The sequence below is a fragment of the Ranitomeya variabilis genome, chromosome 4 (assembly GCF_051348905.1).
Source record: "Ranitomeya variabilis isolate aRanVar5 chromosome 4, aRanVar5.hap1, whole genome shotgun sequence".
Taxonomy (NCBI): Eukaryota; Metazoa; Chordata; class Amphibia; order Anura; family Dendrobatidae; genus Ranitomeya; species Ranitomeya variabilis.
In genome coordinates, this window is record NC_135235.1 from 485,485,170 (window position 1) to 485,500,111 (window position 14,942).

General features: G+C 45.7%; 1 protein-coding gene across 5 annotated transcripts in view; it reads right to left on the bottom strand.

Moving 5' to 3' along the window:
- CHD6 (chromodomain helicase DNA binding protein 6) overlaps positions 1-14,942 on the bottom strand; it is a 229,436-nt gene that overhangs the window by 44,557 nt on the left and 169,937 nt on the right. The gene's annotated exons all lie outside the window — the stretch shown is intronic.

Here is a 14,942-nt window from a genome sequence, read left to right on the forward strand (position 1 = left end):
GGGGCACGCCTAACCTCACTTTGGGGCGACGGTTCCTTCATGGTCCCGATCTCCCCACACCTACAAAACGGCGAGCACATGGAGTTTCCTCTTCATGTTCCTCTCCGGAGCCAAAAAACCCATAGCTGGATGGACAGAGGCCCCCACCTAATGGCGTCACTACAGCCCCACGACCGCAGGCGCAAGACGAACGGAGGGTCCTCTCCATCCCCCGCTATAGGGAAGATGGATCGAGGTTTATACCCTTAAGAAGAGAGGAGGTACTGCACAACTCCGGCTCTGCTGCATCACCTCCGTGAGTATGAGGCTCCTTGCGCTTCCCTGCATCCGAGACGGAAGGTGCGAGTCCTGGTCCCTGGGGAGAGGAGGCACTGGCCTGGTGCCAGCGGCAGTCGGTCTGTGTCCCGTCGCGGCGCCCTTCTTCTCAGCCGGAGCGCACCGCCGGCAGGCCCCAGAAATGTAGCTCCCGGCTTTTAGCCAGATTAGGCCGCAAATTGAATGGCGCCTCACACCGCCGGAGCTACTGCCCATGTTCCTGCTAATCTCGGGGGCCATGATTTTTCAGCCAGCCTGATTTGCAACGGCTGTGCGGCCACGCTGATTGACAGCACCACCAGCAACACTACAGGACGGCCGAAAATCCTTCTGCGGTTTTCAGACCACCGACTTCTTCCCTGGGGACACAGGAACAGGACCTTGGGTAAGCAGCATCAGTGTCTGGAAGAGAGCTTAACCCCTTTTCTGCACCTGTAGCGCATACTCTGCCTTTAACCCTTAAGGACACACTGTCTCAATCTAAGGAGGCCAAAACAGGTTAACAAAAAACACAGTTTTTTTTACCTCATGTGCCACTTGCAATACTGCCTTGCCCCGTGCTCACAATACTCCGTTATGTACAGACTGTGACCCGGCCTGTGAACAGCCATCACCCGCCGCCGCCACAGACCCTACTGAGCCTAGTCCCCCTGAGTGGGCTGCTTCCCTGTCACAGTCTATGGCTTCCCTGGCCAAAGCAATAGACTCTCTCCAGGGACCCTCTTTAAGTCAGAACGTCACTTTGTCGACCGCGGAGGACTCTGGCGACGGTAGGGAACCGTCCGCCAGCAGGGGTCGTACTCAGTCAAAGGGGGTTCAGGTCTCTAGAAAAAGGACCCAAAACTTTTCCACTTTTTCATTTTCACAAGGGAAACAGAATAAAATGTATCCCTAATTTTTCTGTGCAATTTCTCCTGAGCACGCCGATACCCCATATGTGGGGGTAAACCACTGTTTGGGCACATGGCAGAGCTCAGAAGGGAAGGAGCGCCAGATTTTACTGCTATAGTTTGCAGGTGCCATGACCCACTGGGAGAACCCATGAGGTGCCAAAACAGCAGAACCTCCCCCATTAGTGAACCCATTTTACGAACTACACCTCTCAATGAATTCATCTAGGGGTGCAGTGATCATGTTGACACCATGGGTGTGTTACAGAATTTTATACCATTTGGGGAAAACTACTGTTTATACGCACAGCACGGATCAGAAGGTAAGGAGCACCATTTGACTTTTTAAAATCAAAATTGGCTGGAATTGAGAGCGGACGCCATGTCGCCTTTGGAGAGCTCCTGATGTACCGAAGCAGTGAAATCCCCCACAAAAACTACCCCATTTTGGAAACTAGACACCTCAAGGAACTTATCGAGATGTGTGGTGAGCACCTTAAACCCCTAGGTGCTTCACAGAAATTTATGACGTTGAGCCATGGAAAAAAAAATAAATAAATTACATTTTCCCCCAAAAATGTTATTTTAACCCTCATTTTATTTCCACAAGGGTAAAAGGAGAAAATGCAACCCCAAATTTCTTGTGTGGTCTCCGGAGTATGTGAATACCCCATATGTGGGGAAAAACTACTGTTTAGGCACACGGCCGAACTCAGAAAGGAAGGAGTGAGGTTTTGGACGACAGACTGTGATGGAATGGTCTGCGGGTGTTATGTCACGTTTGGAGAGTCCCTTATGTGGCTTAACAGTGGAAACTAGTGATGAGCGAATATACTCGTTACTCGAGATTTCCCGCGCACACTCAGGTGTCCTACGAGTATTTTTTAGTGCTCGGAGATTTCGTTTTTATTGCCTCAGCTGACTGATTTACATCTGTTAGCCAGCATAAGTGCATGTGGGGATTCCCTAGCAACCAGGCAACCCCCACATGTACTTATGCTGGCTAACAGATGTAAATCATTCAGCTGCGGCAATAAAAACTAAATCTCCAAGCACTAAAAAATACTCGTAGGACACCCGAGCGTGCGTGGGAAATCTCGAGTAACGAGTATATTCGCTCATCACTAGTGAAAATCCCCCATAAGTGACTCAATATCAGAAACTAGACCCTCTCAAGGAATTTATCTACATGTGTGGTGAGTACCTTGAAACCACAGGTGATTCACAGAATTTTACAATGTTGATCTGTGAAAATGAAAAAAAATAAAATAAAATTCCCACAAAAATGTTTTAGCCCCAAATTTTCTCAAGGATACCAGGAGAAAATGGACTATAAAATTTGCTGTGCAATGTCTCCTGAGTACATCAATACCCTATAGAACTACTATGTGGTCTACTTTTGAGGCACAGTGTAAAGATCAGGAGGGAGGAAGCGCCACATTGGAGTTCAGATTTTGCTGGACTGGTTTGAGAGTGCCATGTCACATTAGTAGAGTCCCTAAGGTGCCAGAATAGCAGAACCCCCCATAAGTGACACCATTTTACAAACTACACCGCTCAATTAATTCATACCGCTCAATTAATTCATCTAGAGGTGCAGTGATCATATTGATACCACATGTGCCGCACAGAATTGTATACCATTGATCAGTGAAGAAAGAATACCGTATTTTTCGGATTATAAGACGGACTTTTGTTCCCCCAAATTTTGGGGGAAAGTGGGGGGTGCATCTTATAATCCAATTCTGTGCGCTGTGCTGTAGAGGAGGGGGGGCGGCTCTGGAGTGGTGTCAGAGAGCTGGGGTGGGCTGGCTGCCAGCTGCAGAGACAGCAGGAGGTCCTGTGCTCCCGCTCATTAGACTCATGTAATATTCACTGCACCTGCTGTCCATCACCTCGGTGCTGAACCTGTGCAGAGTTGATTCACAGGGGAGCAGCGAATATTACATGTGCCTGCATCTTCCCTCCCTCCCATCATGGATATGGCCCCCCGGTCACTCTTATATGTACTCTTATACTCTTCAGTCGCGGTGATGCGCCCTCTGCTGGATGTCCTCATGAACTGCAGCCTGGGAACTTTTTCCCACGCTCGACGTCATATGAGGACATCCAGCAGAGGGCGCATCACCGCGACTGAAGGTAACTATAGGTCATTGACCTACATTACCTTCATTCCCCGGGGTTTACAGGCAGGAGCACAGCTGCATTATAGCAGAGCTCCTGCCTGTAAAATATTTTAACCCCTTCAGATGGATTTACATCGTGGGACGTCACAGATCTACGGAAGGCATGTATATTGTTGGTTTATTATTTTTAATTTGTTACAGAACGATGGTCTTCAGGTGGATTGAGAGAGCAATAAAAAATTACAACAACCTGTGTGTTTTTCATTAAAATACTTTGCAATATTGTGTGTGTGTTTTTTTTAACCATTTCATACAATTGGATTAATAATGGATAGGTGTCATAATTGACGCCTCTCCATTATTAATCTGGCTTAATGTCACCTTACAATAGCAAGGTGACATTAACCCTTCATTACCCCATATCCCACCGCTACACGGGAGTGGGAAGAGAGTGGCCAAGTGCCAGAATAGGCGCATCTTCCAGATGTGCCTTTTTTGGGGTGGCTGGGGGCAGATGTTTGTAGCCAGGGGGGGCCAATAACCGTGGACCCTCTCCAGGCTATTGATATCTGCCCTCAGTCACTGGCTTTACCACTCTGGCGGAGAAAATTGCGCGGGAGCCCACGCCAATTTTTTCCACGATTTAACCCTTAAAATTAATAGCTACAGCGTCGAAATTTTGCACATACACACTACTAACATTAGTAGTGTGGAATATGCAAAAAAAAGGTGGATATGACATGGTTTACTGTATGTAAACCATGTCTCATATCATGTCGGGTTTAGGCAGGAGAAATGAAAAGCTGGCAATTGAATTACTAGCTTTAGGGTTAGGGGTAGGGTTAGGGTTTGGATCCCTTTATCACCTTGATGGTGGGGGGTGGCTTATCAGTGTTTATTCTTGTTTTTTTCTATAAAAACGCATGCGTTTTTAACGCAAACAAACACGTGCTTAAAAACGCATGCGTTTACATAGACAGCAATACTTTTTTTGCCGCAAAAAAACGCATGCTTTTTCTGCGGCAAAAAAACGCCTCTAGAAATTACTACATGTTGCATTTCTGCAACAAAACGCAAGCATGAAAAAAACGCATGCGTTGTCAAACGCGGCAAAACGCATGCAAAAAAACGCATGCGTTTTTAATGTTAAACATAGGAAAAAAAACGCATGCGTTTTTAATGTTAAACATTGGAAAAAAAACGCATGCGTTTTTTGCGGAAAAACGCAGCAGCAAAAAACGCAAATGTGAAACCAGCCTTAACTCATCTTCCGATGATGGCTCCCTGCTCACAGCTCCTCGGTTGTGTTTCCTGTGTCTGTGCTGACATCCGATCATGTGATTGGCACAGCACAGTGATGACATCATTTTGTGCCCAGGTCACATGATCCGATGCCTGGGAAAGAGGAAGCACAACCGAGGAGCTACGAGCACAGAGCCATCATCAGAAGGTGAGTTAAGTGTTTGTTATTTTATCATGTGTCTGCCAGCAGCACGGGGGGCATGTGTCTGCCAGCAGCACGGGGGGGGGGGGGCATGTGTCTGCCAGCAGCACAGGGGGGGGCATGTGTTTGCCAGCCGCACAGGGGGGGGGGGGGGGGGAAGAATGTGTCTGCCAGCAGCACGGGGGGGAAGCATGTGTCTGCCAGCAGCACAGAGGGCATGTGTCTGCCAGCAGCACAGGGGGGGGCATGTGTCTGCCAGCAGCACAGTGGGGGGGAAGCATGAGTCTGCCAGAAGCAGGGGGGGATGTGTCTGCCAGCAGCAGAGGGGGGGGGGGCATGTGTCTGCCAGCAGCACAGGGGGGGAAGCATGTGTCTGCCAGCAGCACGGGGGGCATGTGTCTGCCAGCAGCACGGGGGGGGGAGGGGAAGCATGCGTAAGCCAGCAGCACAGGAGGGGGGGGAAGCATGTGTCTGCCAGCAGTACGGGGGGGGGGGGGGGGGAGCTTGTGTCTGCCAGCAGCACAGGGGGGGCATGTGTCTGCCAGCAGCACCTGAGGGGGGGGCATGTGTCTGCCAGCAGCACCTGAGGGGGGGCATGTGTCTGCCAGCAGCACAGGGGGGGCATGTGTCTGCCAGCAGCACCTGAGGGGGGGGCATGTGTCTGCCAGCAGCACCTGAGGGGGGGGCATGTGTCTGCCAGCAGCACAGGGGGGGTGGCATATGCCTGCCAGCAGCACGGGGGGAAAGCATGTGTCTGCCAGCAGCAGGGGGGGAAGCATGTGTCTGCCAGCAGTACAGGAGGGGAAGCTTGTGTCTGCCAGCAGCACAGGGGGGGCATATGTCTGCCAGCAGCACAAGGGGGGGTCATGTGTCTGCCAGCAGCACAGGAGGGGGGGCATGTGTCTGCCAGCAGCACGGGGGGGTGGCATATGCCTGCCAGAAGCACGGGGGGGGTGGCATGTGCCTGCCAGCAGCACAGGGGGGGGGCATGTGTCTGCTAGCAGAACGGGAGGCATGTATCTGCCAGCAGCATGGGGGGGGGGGGAGCATGTGTCTGCCAACAGCACAGGAGGGGGGAAGCATGTGTCTGCCAGCAGCACAGGGGGGGAAGCAGGGTTGTGGAGTCGGCGAGTCGGAGTTAGTTTTGGTTGGAGTCGGTAGAAATGTACCGACTCCAGCTTTAAAAAAAAAATGTATTAATATTTCATAATTGAACTTTCATATGAATTTTATAAATGTTACTCAAATATATATGTTCTATCAAACTATGAACAACAGTGATAAGCAGTTCTGCTGGAGATAGAGACATTTCTTACTTCTTGTGTGTTCTCCACTGCCCTTATCTAATCTTATACTTGGTTAACCTCATGGTGCCCCAACCCCCCTACTTACAATGTATGAAACTGAAAATGTGTTGCAAATTCTTAGTAGTAAAGCTCCTCCTCTAGACTAGATGTTTACTAGGTGTGCGTCTTCCAAGCATCTCACAGCTGCTACTCAGAAGAGGAAGACTGTAAGAAGTATTATCCTTTCAACAAACTTTGCATCAGTTAACTGTGAGTACATGAGGATTAACGGTATTACTGACCACTATATCAGTTGTACGACCTGGCAATAATTTTGTACAATTGTTTTTAGGAAAAACAATTGTCATTTGGATTGTGAATGCAGAATTAAAAACCAGAGAATGTCAAAGAAGCGTCACATCAAATCAGCTGTATTTGAACATTTCACCATCACTCAAGATAGAAAACATTTTGTCTGTCAGTGTATGACAAATGATCCAGACGAAAACAAATGCTGTGAAGCCAAGATCAGTGCATATTCAGGCAAAGATAAAAATGCTCCTACCAGAGCTTCTAATCTAAAGAGACATTTACAGCGCTTTCATCCAGAAGTACTGAAAGCAGTGATGAGAAAGACTGCATCCAAACCAATGAACCAGTGCCCAGCTCTTCCAGCCAAACAAAGGAGCAGAGAACTTTGCAGCCATCAGTTGCAAGATATTTTGTCAGTGACAAAGTTACTGTGACAATGACAGTAGATACATTTTAAAAAAAAACAGATCTTAGAGCTTGTTGTAAAGGATAGTGTGCCTATTTCATTATTTTCACGACCAGCTTTTGTGTGTCCGAATGGGGAAATGGCCCGCAAGCTTGGTGTTTCTCTGGAGAGAGAGAGTATTAGAAAATTAGTAATCGATGAAGCTTTTAAACAAAAGGAAAAACTTAAAAAAAACTCTCAAGGGACGCTTTCTGTTTCTTAAAATGGATGCCTGCACACGTCACAGAGTGAACTATTTTGCCATCAATGTCCGATTTGTTTGTGACAAAAATGAAATAGTTACCAAGACATTGGCAGTAAAAGACACCAAAGCTCATCACACCAGTGAGTTTCTCCAGGTCTTGGTGGAAAAGGTTCTGCAAGATTATGAACTTAAAAAAGAGCAAGTTCTTTCTGTTGTAACTGACAATGCTTCAAATATGATAAGTACTATTAAGCTAATGAATGAGAGTACTGATGGTGACCAGCAGCTAGAAGAAAATTCTGGGCCCACAGACACAGAAATGTTTGCAATAGAGGAACACAGTATTGTAACGGAGGAGCAAACTGAAGTTGCTTCAGATGAACAGCAACATGATAGTTTAGATGATCTTGTTGAAACTGTGTCAATATGTTCTTTCATTCATCACATGCGCTGTGTTGTGCATACGCTGCAGCTGGCTATAAGAGACAGTCTGCAAGAAGGACATGCTGCTGCACTGATTGGCAAGGTGAGAAAATTGGCTACTGTAGCCAGAACCCCTAAAGTTGACTCAATTTTGAAGAGACATGCTGGAAAGGGGGCAATTTTTGATCAAGCCACACGATGGGGCAGTACTTAATGATTCAGCGCTTGGTTGAACTGAAAACCTTTCTTGTAGACATGGCTAACCCTCAACTGACGCTAAGTGAAAGTCAGTGGAATCAGGTGACTGAGCTGGAAAAATTGCTAGAGCACCCATTTACAGTGACTAAAAAATTATAAGCAGAGGACTTAACTCCAGGTATTTTCTTAAAGGAGTGGAAGAACCTGATGTTTCGCCTGTCCCAAAGAGGAGGTTAATTGCAAGTGGCATTGCTACATCAATGAAACGGAGAGAGGAGCTACTATTACAAAATAACATTCTTTTGGCAGCTGTTTATGTAAACCCAATGCATCGGATTCTTCTAGATGATCAACAGCTAACTAAAGGAAAAGAAGCTCTGTTTGAAATAGCAGTAAGGATGAAAGGGTTGCAGAACAGCCAGGAGGAACAAGAAGAATTTGGTCGTCCTGCCACATCTTCACCCTCATCAACTGATGAAGAATTTAATTTCGAAAAATATTTGGATCACAAGGACCGTGCAAAGCATTCCCGCATAGAAGAAGAGTCATCCCCATCAAAGAACACAGCCAGTACATTTCAGCAGAATTTTTCATGTGCACTAAAATAAATTGAGAAATTTGACCGTTCATCAAAAATAACAGTGCAACAAGCGATTCCTCTGTATCCTGACATTGTCAGAGATGTTGCCCAAGTGGTTACTGCTTTGCCACCAACCCAAGTTAGTGTAGAGAGGTTGTTCTCTGCTCTCAAAATAATTAGATCAGATTTGAGGGCATCCATGAAGGAGGATCTGACAGAGGCAATACTTCTTTTGAGGACAAATTTATAGATTTCTTCTTATTAACTGCATAATATGAAGTGTTTATTGCATATTTACTTCAAAGAGTTTATAAAAGTTTATAAAAGTTATTTGCTATATTCTAATTGTATTCTAATAAATATAGTTTTTGCTCTAAGTGGTATGATTACTTATATGATGGTGAGAAACTGAATAAGCGTGATGTTAATATTTTACAACAGTAAATTTATTGTTACGAATTGGCCATTTATGAAGGAGTCGGAGTCGGAACCTGATAAAATCCAGGAGTAGGAGTCGCAACTGTGGCTCACCGACTCCACAGCCCTGGGGGGAAGCACGTGTCTGCCAGCAGCACGGGGGAGGGGGGGGGGGGGGGGGGGGGGAAGCTTGTGACTGCCAGCAGCACGGGGAGGGGAAGCATGTGTCTGCCAGCAGCACAAGGGGGGTCATGTGTCTGCCAGCAGCAAAGGGGGTTGGCATGTGCCTGCCAGCAGCAGAGGGGGGGTGGCATGTGCCTGCCAGCAGCTCAGGGGGGGCATGTGCCTGCCAGCAGCACAGGGGGGGCATGTGCCTGCCAGCAGCACAGGGGGGGCATGTGCCTGCCAGCAGCACAGGGGGGGCATGTGCCTGCCAGCAGCACAGGGGGGGCATGTGTCTGCCAGCAGCACAGGGGGGCATGTGTCTGCCAGCAGCACAGGGGGGGCATGTGTCTGCCAGCAGCACAGGGGGGGCATGTGTCTGCCAGCAGCACAGGGGGGGCATGTGTCTGCCAGCAGCACAGGGGGGGCATGTGTCTGCCAGCAGCACGGGGGGGGGGGGGGGGCATGTGCCTGCCAGCAGCACAGGGGGGGCATGTGTCTGCCAGCAGCACAGGGGGCATATAGTGACCGGGGGGCTGTACCTGTCAGCAGCACAGGGGGCATATAGTGACCAGGGGGTCCTGTACCTCCCAGCAGCACCGGGGGGGCATATAGTGACCGGGGAGGCTGTACCTGTCAGCAGCACAGGGGGGCATATAGTGACCGGGGGGGCCTGTACCTGCCAGCAGCACTGGGGGGCATACAGTGACCGAGGGGCTGTACCTGTCAGCAGCACAGGGGGGCATATTGTGACCGGGGGGGGGGCATGTACCTGCCAGCAGCACAGGGGGGCATGTCCCTGCCAGCACAGGGGGGCATATTGTGACCGGGGGGCATGTGCCTGCCAGCACAGGGGGGCATATGATGACCCAGGGGGGCATGTGTCTGCCAGCACAGGGGGGCATATAGTGACCCAGGGGGGCATGTGTCTGCCAGTAGCACAGGGGGCATATAGTGACCAGGGGGGCATGTGCCTGACAGCAGCACAGGGGGGCATGTGCTAGCACAAGGATAGGGGTTATATAGATACCAGGATGAGGGACATATGATTTGTAAGATGGACACGGGCATTATAAGACAGACCCCCATTAAACATAAAAAAAAAATTCCTCACCAAATTTGGGGGTGCGTCTTAAAATACGGTGATTACATTTTTACCACTAAAATGTTGTTTAAGCTACAAGTTTTTAATTTGTCTAAGGACTAGCAGGAAAAAATGGATCCAAGTTCGTGGTAAAAAGTATCTCCTGAGTGTGACAATACCCTACATGTAATCACGAAATACTTTTCAGGAACAGTTCCAAGCTCAGAAGGGAAGAAGCTCCATACTATTGTGCAGATTTTATGATTATAGTTTGCAGGTGCCATGACCAACTGGGAGAGCACCTGAAATGCCGAACAGAAGAACCCCCCATAATTTACCCTATTTTACAAACTACACCTCTCAATGAATTTCATCTAGGGATGCAATGATCATATTGACACCACAGGTGTGTTACAGAATTTTATACGATTGGGCAGTGAAGAAAAAATAATTAAATTTTTACCAACAAAATTGTGTTAGTCCCATATTTTACATTTTCATACTGGGAAATGGGTAAAAATGGCAACAAAATCTGTCCCACAATTTCTGCTGAATATAGAAATACCCCCTATGTGGCTGAGCTGTACTGCTTAGTCATATGGCGAGACTTGGGAGGGACGGAGCGCTATTTGCCTCCTGGAGCCCACATTTTCCTAGAATAGTTTACAGAGCCCCAAAGTGCTATAGGGGCAGAAGCCCGTTTAAGTTACCCCATTTTGGAAAGTATACCCCTTTGCAAAGTTATCTATAGGTGTAGTGATGATTTTGACTCCATGGGTGTTTTCCAGAAACAAGCAGCAGTGGATGTTGCCGAGTGAAAACTGCAAGCTGCCATTGCAGTCAACAGTATGTTGTAGTACCCAGGTCGCGCTTCTCGAGACATGCAACCGTAAATTAGGCAGGCTCTCATCGCTATAGAAATGCCAAACATGTGGACACTAAATGTGGTTTGTGCACACTGGGGCTCAGAAGGAAAGGGGGAATTTGGATTTGCGAGCGCAGAATTTGCTGAATTTCTTTTGGGGGCGAGGAGCCATTTAGCTTTTTTTTGTACTATCAGTAACATGGAAGGCCACTATATTTCCAAGAACAGATGTCAGACATGAGTGGGGACTTGCTTTTTTTGTGGATTGATTTGAAGCTTTTGTGGAAAACATTTTATATAATGTCTGGGATCACATTTATTCTGCATTCTACGCTGAGCACTTACTCGGAGGTTTCCATCTAAATCTCCGAGTGACGGGATTCAGATGAAATACCCAAGGGATCCACTCACTACGAGTCAGCAGAGTCACTCTGGATTCTGTCTACGCTCTGTACAGTGGTGTCCATTTCATAAGTGCACAAAACTATGGCGGACCATGTTTTATGCACGTCTAGAAAGACGGACTCCGCTGGAACATAAGCCAAATGGCATCCACAGAATCCACAATTGCCTCATTATAGGGAATCTTCCGCCGAGGTTTCCATTTGAATCATGTATCACACAGAAACCCCGATGTAAGCACTCAGCACAGAGTGCAGGATAAATGTGAGCCGAGTCTTACTGCAATCTTTGGAAGACAGAATGGAAAAAATCTTTATTTTTAAGAACTTTATTCTTCAGGTCAGTGCGATTACAGTGATACCAGATTTATATTTTTTTTTATGCATGGCTGCTGTTACACACTAAAAGACGTGTGACATATTTTTATAGCTATAATTTTGAGAGGTAGAATGAACGAAAACCAGCAATTCAAGAATTGTTTTTAGGGATTTTTATTTTTGCCGTTCCTCGTGTGGTAAAAGTGATAGGCAGCTTTATTCTTCGGGTCAGTACAATTACAGTGATACCACATTTATATCCTTTTTGTTTTGGAGCTTTTACACAATAAAAACTATTTTATAGAAAAAATAATTATTTTGCATCGCTTTATTCTGAGAGCTATAACTTTTTTATTTTTTTGCTGATGGAACTGCAGCTTGTCTTTTGCAGAAGAAGATGAGAAATTCAGTGGTACCATTTTTATTTACATTCGACTTTTTGATTGCATTTTATTCCACCTTTTGTTAGGCGGTATGATGATAAAGCTTGTAGATTGTGAGCCCTCGCGGGCAGGGTCCTCTCTCCTCCTGTACCAGTTGTAACTTGTATTGTTCAAGATTATTGTACCTGTTTTTATTATGTGTACCCCTCCTCACATGTAAAGTGCCATGGAATAAATGGCGCTATAATAAATAATAATAAAGCATTTTTTGGCTTGTTTTTTATGTTGTTCACTGAAGGGGTTAACTAGTGTTACAGGTTTATAGGTCAGGTCGCTTCAGACGCAGCGATACCAAACATTTGTATTTCTATTTTTTTTCTTTTCCTTTTTTACTTAGTCCCTCTAAGGGACTTTCACTTTTTTACTGTGATCACTTATCAAGCATAGCTCCAGCATTGCTATGCTTTATAAACGGTCAGTGCTACTCTGACATACAAGCTTGATACACCATGCTTTGAGCATCATGTAACAAGTTTGCTAGTTCTGGTGATCCGGATGTCGCCATGACGACATTGGGTCACCATGGCAATGATAGCAGAGCAGAGACGAACCCACCTCCATCTGCCTGCTTTCTAAATGCTGCGATCACTATCAATAGCAGCATGTAGCGGGTTAAACTGCCGGGAGTGGTGCGGGCACGGGTATCATTTGTCCTATGAGTTGAACAACCAGCAGCGATCATGCGCAAACAGTTCCTGTTGCATCCAAAGTTGTTAAGTACTTCCCAAACCTGAGAACATGGATACGTCCAAGGTCATGAAGGAGTTAAAGGGAATCAGATGGCCAATTCATGCTGCCCGAACCACTAACAGCATTAACCCCTTCACGACCTTGGGATTTTCCTTTTCGTCTTTTGCTCCCCTTCTTTCCAGAGCCATAACTTTTTTATTTTTCGGTCAATATGGCTATATGAGGGCTTGTTTTTTGTGGGATAAGTTGTACTTCTGAACGACACTATTAATTTTATCATATAGTGTACTGGAAAATGGGAAAAAAATTCTCAGTGCCGGAGCAAATACAGGAACACAACCTGTGACATACTTATACGTCATAGGTGTCAAAAGGAACCTGTCATTTAAAATAACGCTACAGCATGGTGACAGAGCTGTAGGATGGCTAATTTGTTGCGCGACAAAGTGTAGTTTTTATTGATACCATCTTGAATTCATAAGACATTTTTGGTTGCTTTTTCTTCCATTTTTTTTAAAGCAAAAGGATCACAAAATATATTTTTGGCTTTATTATTATTGTGACAAGCAAATTTTGCAACAATGCCAAATTAGTTTAGTTTTTTCAATACATTTAAAAAAAAAAAAAAAAATTTTTGCAGGTGTGATGCATAAAACGTAGTGTCACACAGGGACAAGAGGAGCTCACACATTGCCTCTCTCTGATCTCTACAGCCTGTAATTTAATAGGCTATAACTAGGCCTGGATCATAGCTGAAGAAAAGATTCAGGGCTTATTTTAAGGTCATGGTCACACATTCAGCATTTGGTGAGTATTTTACATCAGTACTTGTAAGCCAAAACCAGGAGTGGAGCAATCAGGGAAGTATAATAGAAACACGTCACCACTTCTGCATTTATCACCCACTCCTGGTTTTGGCTTACAGATACTGAGGTAACATACTGACCAAATACTGAATGTGGCCTAAGGCCAACTGCATAGAAATATATACATCCACACACTCCAGTCTTGAGTGCCGGCGGCAGTGCCGGGTATTGATGTGAGAGACTCGCGAGAGTTACTCACATCACACTCGCAAGTGTGACCCCGGCCTAAAGCTGAGAATCTCAGGCTGAGATGTGGCCATTAGTAGCCAGGACATATCTCATATATCCTTTGCAATAAATATATATATACCCATCTCTTACACCTAATTTGCATAACTAACCAAGCGCAATCACCTTTTAATGTGTCGAGAGAAAAAAAAAGTTCTCTCATTTTGGTAACCATGTCATGAGAAAAAATTAAAAAAATTGTGGCTTTTTGTCACAAATGAACTTGTGCAAAAGCCTTAATACATTCCCCCAAAATAGGTTAGAAAGTTCAAAAACTTTAATTTGCACACAGATCCAGGAAGCAATCCTGCTGCTGCCCTTTTCCTTCTTTCTGATACGTTCTCACTCACATTAGCTGAGAGGAGTCCACGTCCTCTACGTTCTCTCCACCCGGTGTCAACCTCAATTGCAATCTGAAGTCAGGCACGTGACTCCAGTTTTACCACCAGCCAGTTCCATGGGAGCATGGTCAGAATGGAGGTCTGCAATCTGATAGCACCACAATAACAGAATATCCCTATTCTTTGCCTACTTTAAAGTCTCCTCCACTTTTTACACTTTCTCATTGCTTCCTATGGATGAAAAAACGATGAAAGAATTGATAAGATTTCAAAAACCCAAGTTTTCTAATTCAGTACAAAACAAACAAGAGTGTACTCATTGGATTTCTGCAATCTCATAGGCTTTACTGGTAATGTAAAAAAAGCAGCTTTTAATTAGCATAAAAAAAAACAACAAAAAAACGCTGCAAAAAGTAACATAGCCTTAGGCTGCATTGCCACGCTGACCAGATTGCTGTCACTGCATAAACCATACTATACAATAACACCTATAGCAAGCCCTAAGAGCAAATAATCATTCCATGTGATTAAAAATGATATGAATAATCAAAATCAGACAGATGAAGCTCTCCATATTCGACTCCCAATTAGTGTATGCAGGGAGGTTTGCATCTGTAAGTTACAAGGCTAACTGGAGGCTTGGGGAGAGGTTTCTTGCTTAACAGCAGTTTCCAGGGTGCAGCAGCTAAACTAGAAACTGTGCCATATGTCCAAACGACTAGTCCGGAAAACTTTGCAGAAACCTCTAATCCACATATTCTTTTGATAAATTTGCCTATAGGTCTAATAAAATTAGGAAGGACAAGACATAGGGGTGAACACTTTAAAACTGTATTGACACCTCATATAGGTATGGCATATCCACAGAATTTATCACAAGTATATGTCAATCTAACCAATAAA